Source organism: Zalophus californianus, chromosome 17 (assembly GCF_009762305.2).
Source record: "Zalophus californianus isolate mZalCal1 chromosome 17, mZalCal1.pri.v2, whole genome shotgun sequence".
Classification (NCBI taxonomy): domain Eukaryota; kingdom Metazoa; phylum Chordata; class Mammalia; order Carnivora; family Otariidae; genus Zalophus; species Zalophus californianus.
In genome coordinates, this window is record NC_045611.1 from 33878969 (window position 1) to 33893097 (window position 14129).

The 14129-nt window shown below is 44.4% G+C and overlaps 1 long non-coding RNA gene across 2 annotated transcripts in view; it reads left to right on the forward strand.

Moving 5' to 3' along the window:
• Positions 1 to 10100, forward strand: part of LOC113936120 — a 53336-nt gene extending 43236 nt beyond the window's left edge. For both annotated transcript variants that reach the window (XR_003524201.1, XR_004819725.1), the window contains exons 2-3: positions 7798 to 7905; positions 9095 to 10100. This is a non-coding gene — a long non-coding RNA (uncharacterized LOC113936120). The remainder of the gene's footprint in view (positions 1 to 7797; positions 7906 to 9094) is intronic.
• The last annotated feature ends 4029 nt before the right edge of the window (positions 10101 to 14129 follow it).

Below are 14129 nucleotides of genomic sequence, written 5' to 3' on the forward strand. Positions count from 1 at the left end.
AGGTCCTGGGATCGAGCCCCGCATCAGGCTCCCTGCTCAGCAGGGAGTCTGCTTCTCCTTCTCCTTCTGCTGCTCCCTCTGCTTGTGCTCTCTCACTCACACTCTCTCTCTCTCTCTCAAATAAATAAATAAAATCTTTTTTTAAAAAAAGAATAAAATACTTAGGAGATACAAAACATGGCTACAAACATTGCTGAAACTACAAAACATTGCTAAAAGAAATTAAAAAGTAAATTGAAACACATATTCATGGTTGGAAGACTTAATATTATTAAAATGTCAATACTAACCAAAATGATCCACAGATGCAAAGCAATCCCTATCAAAATCCTGATGATGTTTTTAGCAGAAAGAGAAACCCATCTTAAAATTTATATGGAATCTTAAGGAACCTTGAATAGCCAAAATGATCTTGAAAAAGAACAACAAAACTGAAAGACTCACAGTTCCTTATTTCAAAACTTACCACAAAGCTATGGTAGTTAAAACAGTGTGGTGTTGGCATAGAGAGGCATGTAGACAATGAAATAGAATAAAAATCTCAGAAATAAACCTGCACATACATACTCAGATAAGTTTTGACAAGGGAGCCAAGGTTATTTAATGGGGAAAAACACTCTTTTCAACAAATGGTGCTGGAAAAACTGGATAATCACATGTAAAAGAATGAAGTTGGACATCTACCTAACACCATATTAAAAAAATGAACTCAAAATGGATGAAGGACCCAGATGAAAGACCTAAAGTAATAAAACTCTTAGAAGAAAACAGCACCAAAGCTTCACAGCATTGTATTTGGCAATGATTTCTTGGCTATCACACCAAAGGCATAAGTAACAAAAGAAAAAATAGACAAATTGGACTTTATGAAAATTTAAAAATTTTTGTGCATTGAAAGACACTGTCAACAGAGGATTAAGGAGTGCACTTGTCGTGGGGGGCACAGGGTGATGCATGGAAGTGTTGAATCACTATGTTGTACACCTGAAACTAATATAACTCTGTATGTTAACTAACTGGAATCAAAAACATAAAAATAAACCCAAAATAAATAAAATGATGCTTTTCTTTGGAAATTGATTCCACACAAAAAAGACACTGTCAGCAGAGTAAAAAGGCAACCCACACAATGGGAGAAAATATGACTGATAGGGATTAATATTCAGAATAGGGAACTCAGCGCCCCAAATCAAAGAACCCAATTAAAAAACAAGCAAAGGACTCAAATAGCTATTTCTCCAAAGAAGATATTCAAATAGCCAATAAGTGCATAAAAAGATGCTTCAACATCACTAATCATTAGGGGGATGCAAATCAAAACTACAATGAAACACCACTTCACACCCATAAGGATGGTTATTGTAAAAAAAAAAGAAAGTGAATAACAAGTGTGGTGAGGTTGTGGAGAAGTTGTAAACCTTGGGCACATTGGTAAGAATGTAAAATGTTTCCGCTACTATGGAAAACAGTATGGGGATTCCTAAAAAAATTAAAAATAGAATTACCATATGATCCAGCAATTCTATTTCTGGGCAAATATTCAAAAGAATTGAAAGCAGGGTCTCAAAGAGCCATTTGTACACTCATGTTCATAGCAGTATTATTCACAATACCTAAAACATGGAGACAATCTGAGCGTCTATCAGTGGATGAATGGATCAGCAAAATGTGGTATATGCATACAATGGAATGTTATTCAGCTTTGAAAAGGAAGGAAATTCTGGTATATACTACATCATAGATGAACCTCAAGGACATTATCCTAAGTGGAGTAAGCCAGTCACAAAAAGACAAAAACTGTATGATTCCACCTATCTGAGGTACTTACTCTGTCAAAATCACAGAAGTGGAAAGTAGAATGGTGACTGCCAGGCGCTGGAGGGAGAGGAATGGAAGATTATTGTTTAATGGTGTAGAGTTTCAGTTTCCTAAGACGGAAGAATTCTGGAGAGAGTTGGTGGTACATTTGCACAATCTACGAATGTACTCAATATCACTGAACTGTATGCTTAAAATGGTTAAGATGGTAAGTTTCATGTTATGTGTATTTCACCACAATAAAAAGAAGAGAGGCAAAAATAACGACTTTTTTTTAGACATACTAAAGTATAAGGACTCCATTTTAGATACAAAGACACAAATAGGTTAAACATAAAAGGATGGGGGAAAGCCCATTGCTAACACTAATAAAAGAAAGTAGACAAGGTAAAGTTTTATACCAAAAAAATAGTGTAACTACAAGAAGTTTGTTTGCTTGTTTATTTATTTATTTATTTATTTATTTATTTATTTATTTATTTTAAAGATTTTATTTATTTGACAGAGAGAGACACAGTGAGAGAGGGAACACAAGCAGGGGGAGCGGGAGAGGGAGAGGGAGAAGCAGGCTTCCCGCAGAGCGGGGAGCCTGATGCGGGGCTCGATCCCAGGACCCTGGGATCATGACCTGAGCCGAAGGCAGACGCTTAACAACTGAGCCACCCAGGCGCCCAAGAAGTTTATTTTATAATAAGAAAGGGTTCAGTACTTCAAGAGGACATAACCATCGTAAATTTTTATATACCTATTAACTGAGATTCGAATTATATGAAGCAAAAACTAATAGAACTACAAGGAGAAGTAGAAAAGTCTAGAGTTATAGCCAGAGGTTCCAATACCTTTCTGTCAATACTTAATAAAATACATACACAGAAAATTAGTAAGAGTGTAGAAGGATTGGGGCACCTGGGTGGCTCAGTCAGTTAAGCTTCCGACTCTTGATTTTGGCTCAGGTCATGATCTCGGGGTCATGAGATCGAGCCTTGCATTGGGTCTGCGCTCAGCGGGAGTCTGCTTGAGATTATCTCTCTCCACCTTCTGCTCCTCTCCCTGCTTGTGCTTCTAGCAAATAAATAAATAAATAAATAAAATCTTTTAAAAAAAGTATAGAAGGCTTGAACAGCACTACCAACCAACTCTAGCTAACTGACGTCTACAAATGACTCTACCCAACAAGGGCAGAATACACATGCTTTGCAAATGCAAGGGCACATGGAATAGTGGCCAAGCAAGACTATATTCTGGGTTGAGTCTCCATAAACTTAAAAGGGTTTAAATCTGCTCACAATGGAATTAAATTAGGAATGTGTAACAGAAAGATCTTTGGAAAGAACACCAATATTTGGAAACAAAAAGACATAACTCTAAGTAACCCATGGCTCTAAGAAGAAATCAAAAGGGGAAAAAATTAGAAGGTATTTTTTGAATGAAAATGATGAAACACTACATCACAGCTTGCGGGATGCTCCAAAGCAGTGCTTACAGAGATATTTATAGCACTAGATGCCTCCATTAGAAAGGAAGAGCATTCTCAAACCAATGATCTCTTCTCTTTCCTTAAAAAACTAGAAACAGAAGAGCAAATTAAGCTGAAGGTAAGCAGAATAAAGCAAATATAAAAATCACAGTGGAAATCAATGAACTAGAAATAGAGGAAATGAATGAAACCAAAAGCTAGTCCTTTAGGAGATCAATAACAATAGTAAATTCTGGGGCACCTGGGTGGCTCAGTTGGTTAAATGTCTGCCCTCGGCTCAGGTCATGATCCCAGGATCCTGGGATTGAGCCCCTCATTGAGCTCCTTGATCAATGGGGAGTCTGCTTCTCCTTCTACCTCTGCCTTGCTTTTCCCTCTGTCAGCTGCTCTCCCTGCTTGTGTTCTCACTCTCTCTCTGTCAAATAAACAAAATAAGATCTTTAAAAAAATAGTAAACCTCTAATTGGACTGATCAAAAGAAAAAAAAGACAGAGGGGGTAGAGTAATTTCCAATATCAGTAATGAGAGTATTTTTTTGTTTTGTTTTTAAAGATTTATTTATTTATTTTAGAGAGAGAGAGTGGGGTGGGGCAGGGCAGAGGGAGAGGGAGAGAGTCTCAAGCAGACTCTACCCTGAGTCTGCTGAGATTACTGGCGCCTCAGTAATGAGAGTGTTAACATCACTACAGACTTTAAAGATATTAAAAAGATATTAAAATGATAGTAAGAGAAACTCGGGGCACCTGGGTGGCACAGTAGGTTGAGTTTTCGACTCTTGGTTTTGGCTCAGGTCATGATCTCAGGGTTGGGGGGGGATCAAGCCCTGTGACAGGCTCTGTGCTCAAGGTGGAGTCTGCTTGAGATTCTCTCCCTCTCCTTTTTCCCTCCCCCCCGAAATAAATAAATAAATCTTAAAAAAAGATAATAGAATCTTATGAACAACTCTATGTCAATACATTCAATATTTTAGAGGAAATGAACAAAATCTTTGAAAGTCACAAACTACCACATCTTATCCAAGAAGAAGTAGGTAACCTGAATTTCTCTATGTCTTTTAAAATAATTGAATTTGTAATTAAAAACATTCCCATAAAGAAAACCGCAGGCCCTGGTGCCTTTTAGTGAATTCTATCAAACATTAGAAAAAGAAATAACACCAATTTTACACACCTCCTCTAGAAAATTGAAGAGGAGGGAATATTACCACCTCATCCTATGAGGTTAGCATTACCCTGATATCAAAACCAGAGAAAAGCACTACAATAAAAGGAGGCTACAGACCAATTCCTTCATGAATTATGTGTATTTTATGAGAATAAAAAAAATGAAGGCAAATAGACTTTTTCAGACATGCAAAAGCTATAGACTAATATCCTTCATGTTTAGATGTAAAATTTTTAAGCAAAATCTTAGGAAATTGAATCCAATAACCTTTAAAAAGGATACTATATCATGACCAAGACGGTTTAACACTTGAAAATTAATCAATGCAATCGACCATATTCAAGAACTAGTCACAGAACCCTATATGATCACCTTAACTGACACAGAAAAAGCACTTGATAAAATTCAATATCCTTTCCTGATACAAAAACTTCTCAACAAATTAGACGTAGAAGTGAACTTCTTTAACTTGAAAATCCTATAGCTAATATCACATTTAATGGTGAAAAACTGAATGCATTCCTCCTAAGATAAGGAAAAAGACAAGGATGTCCACTCTCACTGCTACTGTTCAGTTCTGTACCGGAGGTTCTAGCCGGCGAAATGGGGAAAAGAGAATGGGAAATGAGAGAGAGAGAGAAGAAAGAAGAAGGAGAAGGAAATGAGGAGGGGGAGGAGAAAGGGAGAGGAAGGGGAAGGGAGGAGGTTGGGTCAGGGGAAGCAAAGGAGGGAAGAAAGGAAGAAAGAAAGAAAAAGAAGGAAGGAAGGAAGGAAGGAAGGAAGAAAGAAAGAAACAAAGAAACAAAGAAAGAAAGAAAGAAAGAGAAAGAAGAAAGAAAGGAAGGAAGGAAGAAAAAAGAAAGGAGGGAAGGAAGAAAGAAAAAAAGAAAGGAAGGAAGGAAGAAAGGAAGAAAGAAAAAAAGAAAGGAGGGAAGGAAGGAAGAAAGAAAAAAGAAAGGAAGGAAGGAAGAAAGGAAGAAAAAAAAGAAAAGAAGGAAGGAAGAAAGAAGAAAGAAAGAAGAAAGAAGAAAGAAAGAAAGAAAAAAGAAAGAAAAAGAAAAAAGGCATCTATATTGGAAAAGAAGTAAAAATATCTTAATTTGCAGATGACATGATTGTCTATGTAGAAAATCTGATGCAATTTATAAAACGGCCACTAGAATTAATGAGACGGGCAGGGTGGCAGGATACAAGATCAATACACAGAAATTAATTATATTTTTATATACTAGCAAGGAACAATAAGAAATTAAAATTAAAAATGCCATTTATACTAATAACAAAAAAATACTTAGGAATAAATGTGGCAAAAGATGCATGAGAGCTAAAAACCTCAAAACGTTGCTGAGAGAAGTAGAGAGCTATGCCTTGTTCACAGGTCAGAAGACTCAGTATTTTTAAGATGCCGTCTCAAATTTATCTGCAGATCCAAAGGAATCCCAATCAAAATCCCTGCAGGCTTTTCTCTGTTGAAATTGACAGGCTAACCCTAAAATTCATTCAGAAGTGCAAAGGGGGAAGCAGAGCAGCCAAAAAAACTTTGCAAAAGACAAATTTAGGGATGAAGATGACCTGATTTCAAGGCTTACAAAAAGCCACAGTAATCAAGAGAGTGTGGTCCTGATGGAAAGATCAAGGGATGAATGGAACAGAATAGAGAACCCTGAAACGGGGCTCTCAGCATCTATGTGGACAACTGAGTTTTGACAGAAGGGAAAAGGTGGAGAAAAGATAGTTGTTTTAACAAATAGTGTTGAAACAATTGGATATCCATGTGCAAAAAATGAACTCTGGTTTATACCCCTCATCAGAGATGAAATGTAACCTCGAATGGGTGATATGCCTCCTAAATGCAAATTATGAAGCCATACAAATCCCGAAGAAAACACGAAAGAAAACACAGGAGACAAATTTTGAGCTTGTGTTAGGCAACGATTTCTTGGAAATGACACCAAAACCCTAGAAGCAAAAAAATCAGTAAATTGGACTTCCTCGGCATTAAAAACTTCTGTTCTTTGAAAGACACTATTAGAGATAAAAAGACAAACTACAGAATATGATAGAACGTTTTCAAGCACATATCTGATAAAAGCTTTGTTTCTAGACTATATAAAGAGCTTTCAAAAATGCTCAGCATCGTTAGGCATTAGGGAAATGCAAATTAATGCCACAACAAATTACCACTAATCACCTATTAAAATGGTTAAAAGGGGGGCGCCTGGGAGGCTCAGTCGGTTAAGCGAACAACACTTGGTTTCCGCTGAGGTCGTGATCTCAGGGTCTTGAGATCAAGCCCTGCGTCGGGCTCAGCGCTCAGCACGGAGTCTGCTTCAGATTCTCTCTCCCTTTCCCTCTGCTCCTCCCCCGACTCGTGTAAGCTCTCTCTCTAAAAATAAATAAAGAGAATCTTTAAAAATTAAAATAAAATAAAATAGCTAAAATGAACAAGACTGACCATACCAAGTGTTTGCGAGGATGCCGTTAAACCAGAACACTTGTTATGCTGCCGATTCGAAAAAGTTTAGCAGTTTCTTAAAAATTTAAACATGTGCCCTGTTGTACAACCCAACCATTCTACTCCTACGGAGATAAAAGCACATGTCCATCCAAAAACTTGTACATGAATGTGCCTAGCAGCTTTATGTTTAGTAGCAACTGACTGGCAACAACCCAGATGTCCACAGATGCGTGAGTGGATATACAAAGCCGTATATCCATACAACAGAAGAACACTTAGCAAAAGAAAGGAATGAGCTACTGATACACACAATGACATGGATGAATCTCAAAATCATTATGCCAAATGAACGAAGCCTGACATAAAAAGGGTGTATGCGTGAGAAGAGTCATATGAGTCAATGTATATAAAACTCCAGAAACTGTAAACTAATCCGTGGAGGCAGAAGGTAGAGCGTGGTTGCCTGGGGACTGGGCCAAAGGGTATGGAGGAGGAGGTACAGCGCCAGGAGGAAATTTCGGGGAGTGATGGATAGGCTCACTACCTTGACTCTGGTGATGGTTTCCGAGGTGTTTATGTGGGTCCAAACTTAGCACAATATGCTCTTCAAATGTGTGTGATTTATTGCATCTCAGTTAAACCTCAATAAAGCTGTTTTTGTTTTTGTTTTTTTTTTTAAAGAAGGTAGTGGGGGAGAAGGGAGGGGAACGTGCTCCAGGTGGAGGTTACGGAGGCCTGGAGATGAGGATGGGAGGGGTTCTAAGAAGCGAGAAGGTTCTGCATGGCTGGAGCACATGGCAGCAAGTTGAGAGTAGGGAGACATGAAGCTGATTATTGGTCCCTTGCGATGTGCTTATAATTTGTTTTGTGCCTCCTTCAGGAGCTCTGGGAAGCTTTGGACAGTGCCCAGGCCTGCCCCACTGCGATCCTCTTTTTTCGGCTTCTGGCAGGCTCCCGTGACACGCAGCCATTCCATGGAGATGTTCAAGTGAGCCTGCTCCTGGGGTTGGGGCTCAGAAGATTTAGGCAGGGCTTGAAGGAGGGGGGCTGTCAGCTGGCAGGAGAGAGTGGGAGGTGCCCAGTATCATGAGTTCAGAGGCTGGAGGGCGTGGCCTGGGGATGGGCAGGGAGATGGGCCCCAGACCATGTCCCAGAGTTGCTGCAGAGCCTCCTTCGCAGCCCAGTGGGGATCTGCATCAGTTCCCAAAAGCCAATGTGCAAAGGATTTGTATAACCAAATCTGGTTTGCTGAATGAATTGTCAGACACACATCAGTCTAGCAGAGTTCCCTGCAGCTGTGTCAAGTGCAAGACTGAGTGGGGAGGCAGAGTGTGAGACGGCCCATGCATTGGCATGAGAAGTGGCCCTAGTAGGGCAAAGAGTAGAAGAGGGGAACTAAACTTTCAGAACACCCCTCAGTAGCTGGGTCAGCCGAGCCTTTGGTGGGCTGGTCTTCCCCAACCTGATTTTTGCGAAATCAGCCGGCTGCCCCTAGGAGGAACTGACAAATACCGATGTGATGTGATACCCTGAGCAGGTTGTGAGTGGGGTGTTGTCTGGAATCCACTGTGGGCCTACGTTGTGCTGGGAGTGACTGATGAAGGCAGAGAGAGGGGGAGAAAGGTCAAGCAGGATCTTGCCTGGGACAGGGAAGACAAGAAAAGTCAATATTCAGTATGGTCAGCAAACAAGATGGTCTAAGAATGAAGGAGAACAGGGTAGCATAAAAGATGATATGGGGGTTCAGCAGAGGAAAAACTGGGCCACAGGGGCAGCCGGTGGCTGTGAATGTCTTTTTGGGGAGACAGGATTGACACGGGCCTATAAGATGAACTTAGATTTGGATGAGGACAGGAAAGAAGGATATTCCAGGTGGAGGGAAGGTCCCCGAGCTGAGGGTAAGAGATGAGAAGTACAATGACCAGCATGTTCTGTATCATGTCAGTATCAGGTAGAACTCACTTCCAAACAATCCTGAATAATATTAAAACCACCCCTTGATAAGTGGTATGCAGCCAGGTTGGAAATGACAACAGTGGTTGAGATTATGGGTGATAGGGTTTGCGTGTTTGTTAATGGGTTTTCTAGTGATTTTTTCCACCAAGAGTGTATATTACTTGTGTATTTCAAAACGTTCCGAATCTGCAAACCAACAAACCTACCTGTTTCCCTTCAAGACCAGACCTTCCTGGGACAGTCGCTGGAGGACAGACCGGCTCTCCCGGAGAGATGGAAGCCCAGGGGTATCCAGCCTCCATCTGTCTGTGAGGCTTCCCAGGGGCCTTGCATGCTCCAACCAGGCCATAGGCTTGACTGGACGTAGGCCAGCGGCAGGAGAACCTGCTCTGGCTGGCATTGCAAGGTGCCAGGCGCACCTGAGCAGCTGGGCAGGTGTGACAGATGCCCTGGACCTCACGGAGCTGGCTATGCCTTGTGCACACACCACCGTCCCATCCCACCTCCCCTCTCCAAACCTCCCTCTGCTTCCCGGCTAGCTCAGGTGTGGTGCATCTGTGGCCCGTTGGCAGCTTTCTTGCCCGCAGTGCTAGGGAGCTGTCAGGTTAAAAGCTGGCTTGCTCGATTTGATCCCACATGTGAGCTGTTTTATTTCCCTCTCTCTCCCTTACATGGCTTTGGTGTGCTTTTATAAATATTTCACTAGCCTTGCTAAAGTCTATTTCATCTCTCTCTTAAATTTATTAAATATAAATGCAGCAACAACTCCAGCATAAGTCTCTCTTTGCTGTCAAAATCTCAGGCTCCCGTGGAAGTAAATATAATTTGCTTTGTTTACTGAGGGTAATTTGGAGCCCTATCTTCTGTATCAGCACCGCCTGTGCCCCCCAAATTTCCCTGCTTTCATGACCAGGGGTCTGCCACAACCTCATGTGGCGCACAGGGACCTGGTGCCCACTCTGAAGATGGCATGACACAGAACCAGCAGGGGTTGTTCTCTGAGACTTGCCCAGCCAGAATCCCTTGGTTCGTTGGTCTCCCGAAGGCACCCCCGATGGGTAAAGGGGCACCTGTACTCATCACCCCAGACCCATGCAGGCCCGGAGGCCTGTCTGAACCGTGCTTTGCCCCTTGCCTCTCTTGGAGAACAGGCCCATCTGCACAGCTGGTGACCTGGCCAAAAGAGATGCAGATGGCTGTGAAATCATTGAGGGCATTGACATCCCTCCCAGCCCACTCCCCAGACCTGCAGTCAATAGAACCAGGGGCAAGGCAGAAATTCTGGTCCCTAAAAGCAGGCCTCGAGCACCACCCCCAAGCCCCCTGCCACTTCCTTTGTTCTTTGTTAATTGCAAAATAAACACAACCCTGCCCACCGACTGTGGAGAGAGATTTCTGCCAACCAGGGTAACCAGCAGTGCCAGAGGCTGCCTCCACTGGCCACCTGTGATTTCCTGGAGGACATCAGGACCTCAGAGGATGCCAGTGTCAGAGGTGGGAAGCACCCAGTTTGGGGCTTGCAAAGTCAGGTGCCCCCCTCCCAGGGCTGGCCGGTAAGGGGAATGAGTGAAATGGGATGCCAAGATGAAAGACGCGGGCATGCTTTATCTGCATCTGGAATCAGTGAAAAGAGTTTCTCCTTTCACAAAGAACTGGGCCTCTTTCACAAGGAAATGTGCCTCCCCCCATTTTTATTTTGGAGTAAAAATGGCCCAGCTTTCCTCTATTTTTGTAGTGACATTGATGCAGAAAGTATTGCATTTCCTTTGCCTCTAAGTCAGAGGGCAAGTCTTGGCCCAGAACTCTGCTCCTAACTCATAGCCTAGAACATTCCACCAAACTTGCTGAGATGAAAGCAGGTGATCACAAAGGCTCTGATGACTCAAGGTGGTGGCTCCCAGGAACCCAGATCTGTGTAATACCCTCCAGAGCTTCAGAACACTGGCTCTCACGGTGTTTGTGCCCTGTGGGGTCTCTGGGGCTATCTTGCAGATTCAAGAAGGGCACTGTGTGGGCTCAGAGATTTTCTGCCTTCATGTCCCATTTAGATACAGCAGGGTAAGAGAATTTTTACCCCAGGAGGTGACAGGAGCATGTTTTGGGGGCGGATTTAAGACCTCCATGTTATATCAACATATCAAAATCAGCTTACATTGAACGACATTATTTTGTATAATTACTTTGCTTTAAACATTTTAGAAGGGTTTTAGAGTCTTATTTTTGACATTATTAGATTATTAGTCATTTTGATTTCGTAATTCTCTTTTCATGTTTTAGTCAATACCCCGGTTTTGTGTGTTTGGATCTCACGCATGTTTAATGGCCCCTGAAAAATCCGTAGACTCTGCTGCTTACCCCGGGGTAAACCGAGCTGAGCCCGTGGGTCTGGGAGGGGAGAGCCGGAGGGAGGGGTTTCGGGGTGGGTGCGAGGAAGCCACTCGCCCTGGAACAACCGATCGCACTCCCCCCATCCTGCCTTCTTTGGGATGTCTCCGGGGAAGCGCGCCCCTGGCGGACCCCCGCCAGGCGCCCCTCCCCGGCTGCGTGGGCGGCTGCGCGTCCCCCGGAGATAAATGACACGGGCAGTGGCGGGCTTTCTGTGTCAGTTGCATGATGGCTTTCAGTCTTGGGGCTGGTGGCTTCCTGCCTCACCGCTGGGAGTGAGGCTATTTCAGGATCTCGCTGCTTCCCTTCTGTTCCAGGGAGGGAAGGATGGAGGGCAGGCCGTGGAGGAAGGCGGAGCCCCCGAGCAGGCTTTCACCAGGTGTTCCAGAGGCAAACTTTTCTTCTCCCGTTTCTGCTGCCCACTGCTGGTGGAATGGGCTTGTCGCATTAGCCAGACTTTCTCTGATCGGCTTTTTATTCGCTTTTTTGGAGTAAAAAATAAAAAAGCCAAGTCACATGCGACTGCAGGTTAGGAAAGTGGCCATATAAGGCAAAATCGCTCCTACATTTTACCGAGTAAAATTTACCTTGAAGACCCTGTCAATTATTAGAATCTAGTAGGTCCCCATAATTTAATTAATTTTGTTTCTTGGGCATTTTACCTGTGGCTTCCCTTTCCCTGGGGTGGTGGGGGCCAAGGAAGGGCGACAGCGTGAATAAAGGCCCCTCTGTGTGCCTGTTTTTCTGTCGCTCTGTCTGGCTGAGCTCACTTCGCTGAATTTGGGTAAGACACCTAGCTGTAGATATGAATCAGTTCTATTGTACTTCCTCACCATACTTTTATTTTGTCAAAATACTCTCACACCCGCCAATCCCTGGGAGGTCGGAAGGTGCGTTTCCTACGAGGACACTGAGGCGGGTAAGGGCAGACATTTGCCACGTGGCCCTGGGCCCCGAGGCGGTGTCTCTGGACCCCGTGTGGGCTCCTTCCACTGTCCTGTACCACCCCTGGCCCTGGTTTGGATTCCCCAGTTCCCTGGGGAGGAGGCCTGGGAAGGGCCCAGGCTGGGGTCTCCCCCAGCTGTGGCTCCAGGGACTTTTAATGGGCTAGGGTGGCAGTGGTTCTCATGTGGGAGCAACTTTGCCTCTTAAGGGACATTTGGCAATGTCTGGAAACATTTTTGGTTGTCACAACTGGGGGTTGCTACTGGCATCTAGTGGGTAGAGGCTGTTAAACATCCTTCGACACACGGAACAAAGCCCTCTTCCTCCACGACCAAGAACCCCGGGGCCCAGAGTATCAAGCTGAGGAACTCTGGGTCGGGACAGTGAGCTCCACTGTACCACCAGCTCCCAGCATCAGCCATCAGATGTGGGCTACTCCAGGGAGGTTGTGTCTGTGCCTGAAGGGTCTCTTTCAGCTGAGGGCAGGACTAGGAACCGCTCCGTGGAGAGCAGGGCCCACTGTCTCCTAGCTGCTGTCTGCCAAGGGCTTCAGCTCCGGAGGGGGCGTGGGCGCACCAGGGCGTCCACCACAAGGGGCTGGAGGCCTGGTCCAGGTTGGCTCCAGAGCAGAGCCCCAGTGTGACAGGGGGAGTCCATGGAGCCCCGGGTTGAACCCCAGGCCTTAAGTTCCCGGCAGAGTAGGAGTGAGTTTTTCTCCACCCTGAAAGTCACAAACTGGCAACACCCAGACACGTGTTGTGTAGATGCAACAGCACCAAAATATATTTTTTTAAGATTTTATTTTTAAGCCATCTCTGCACTCAACTTGGGGCTCAAACTCACAACCTCAAGACCAAGAGTTGCACACTCTACTGACTGAGCCAGCCAGGCACCTTGAAAATATTTTTAATTAGTCGCCACCATTCTTCTAACAAGCAGATTTCATAGAAAGCTCTGAATGTCTAGTTTTCATTGAAACTTTGGGAGATCCTGCAACGGAGGGCCGCATTCCCGCTGTGCTGCTGGGGGCTGGTACCAGGCAGCTGGGGTTCCTTTTACAAAGTGGATGGTCTTGCCCCTCCAGTGCACTACACCTGGTCCGCGACCCTTGGTTACACCTCTGGGTCAAGAGGCTTACCCTTGACGCAAGCTAGTGCTGGGGCCAGCTTCTGGGCATGCGCTGGCTGTTTCTCCCCTTCACCAGTCCTCCCCGGCGGACTGAGCACCAGGTTTTGCCTGTTCAGTGATCTCAGGGCCTTTCCCTCTGCCTGTGTCGCACTGTGGCTTTTAAGGAAAATCTCAAAAATCACAGCGAACGCTTCTCAATGAAAATCAACGGGAACAAATCTGCCCTTTGTTCCCGGACGTCCCCGCCCTTCTGGCTGGCTCTGAGGCTGCAGGCCGGTCCCTGCTCAGCCGCACGTCTCCCTCCCTCTCCAAGTGGTCTTTGGTTTTCGTGGGTGACTCCATTGTTAGGAGCCAGCCCGAACCACGGGATGAGAACGGGTGACGAGTTTCTGAGCGCGTTTGCGATCGCGCGAGGTAACAGCTTCGTTCCTCAGCGATGAGTGACCCATATTTCCTAACGTGATTTCCCTGCTGTAACTCAAATTGAGTTCATGTTATTCTAATGATATCAGTTGACCTTGAGAATTAGACCAAGAAGCCTGGGGTTATTCTTCCAACTTCCACTGCAGATTCTTGTGATGTGTTTGGAAACACAATCTGCTCCGCATTGCTCTGAAGTGGGCTGGGGGAAAAATAGAAAACAAAGATCCTGAGCTGCTCTGATTTGTAGAAAATGCATCTGGGCCATTTCAGATCATGGGGTGGGGGAGTCCTTCAGATTATAGGGGGATTCGTCAGATCATGGGGGCTCCTTCAGACCCTAGGGCACTCCTTCAGATCATGGGGGGGCTCCTTCTC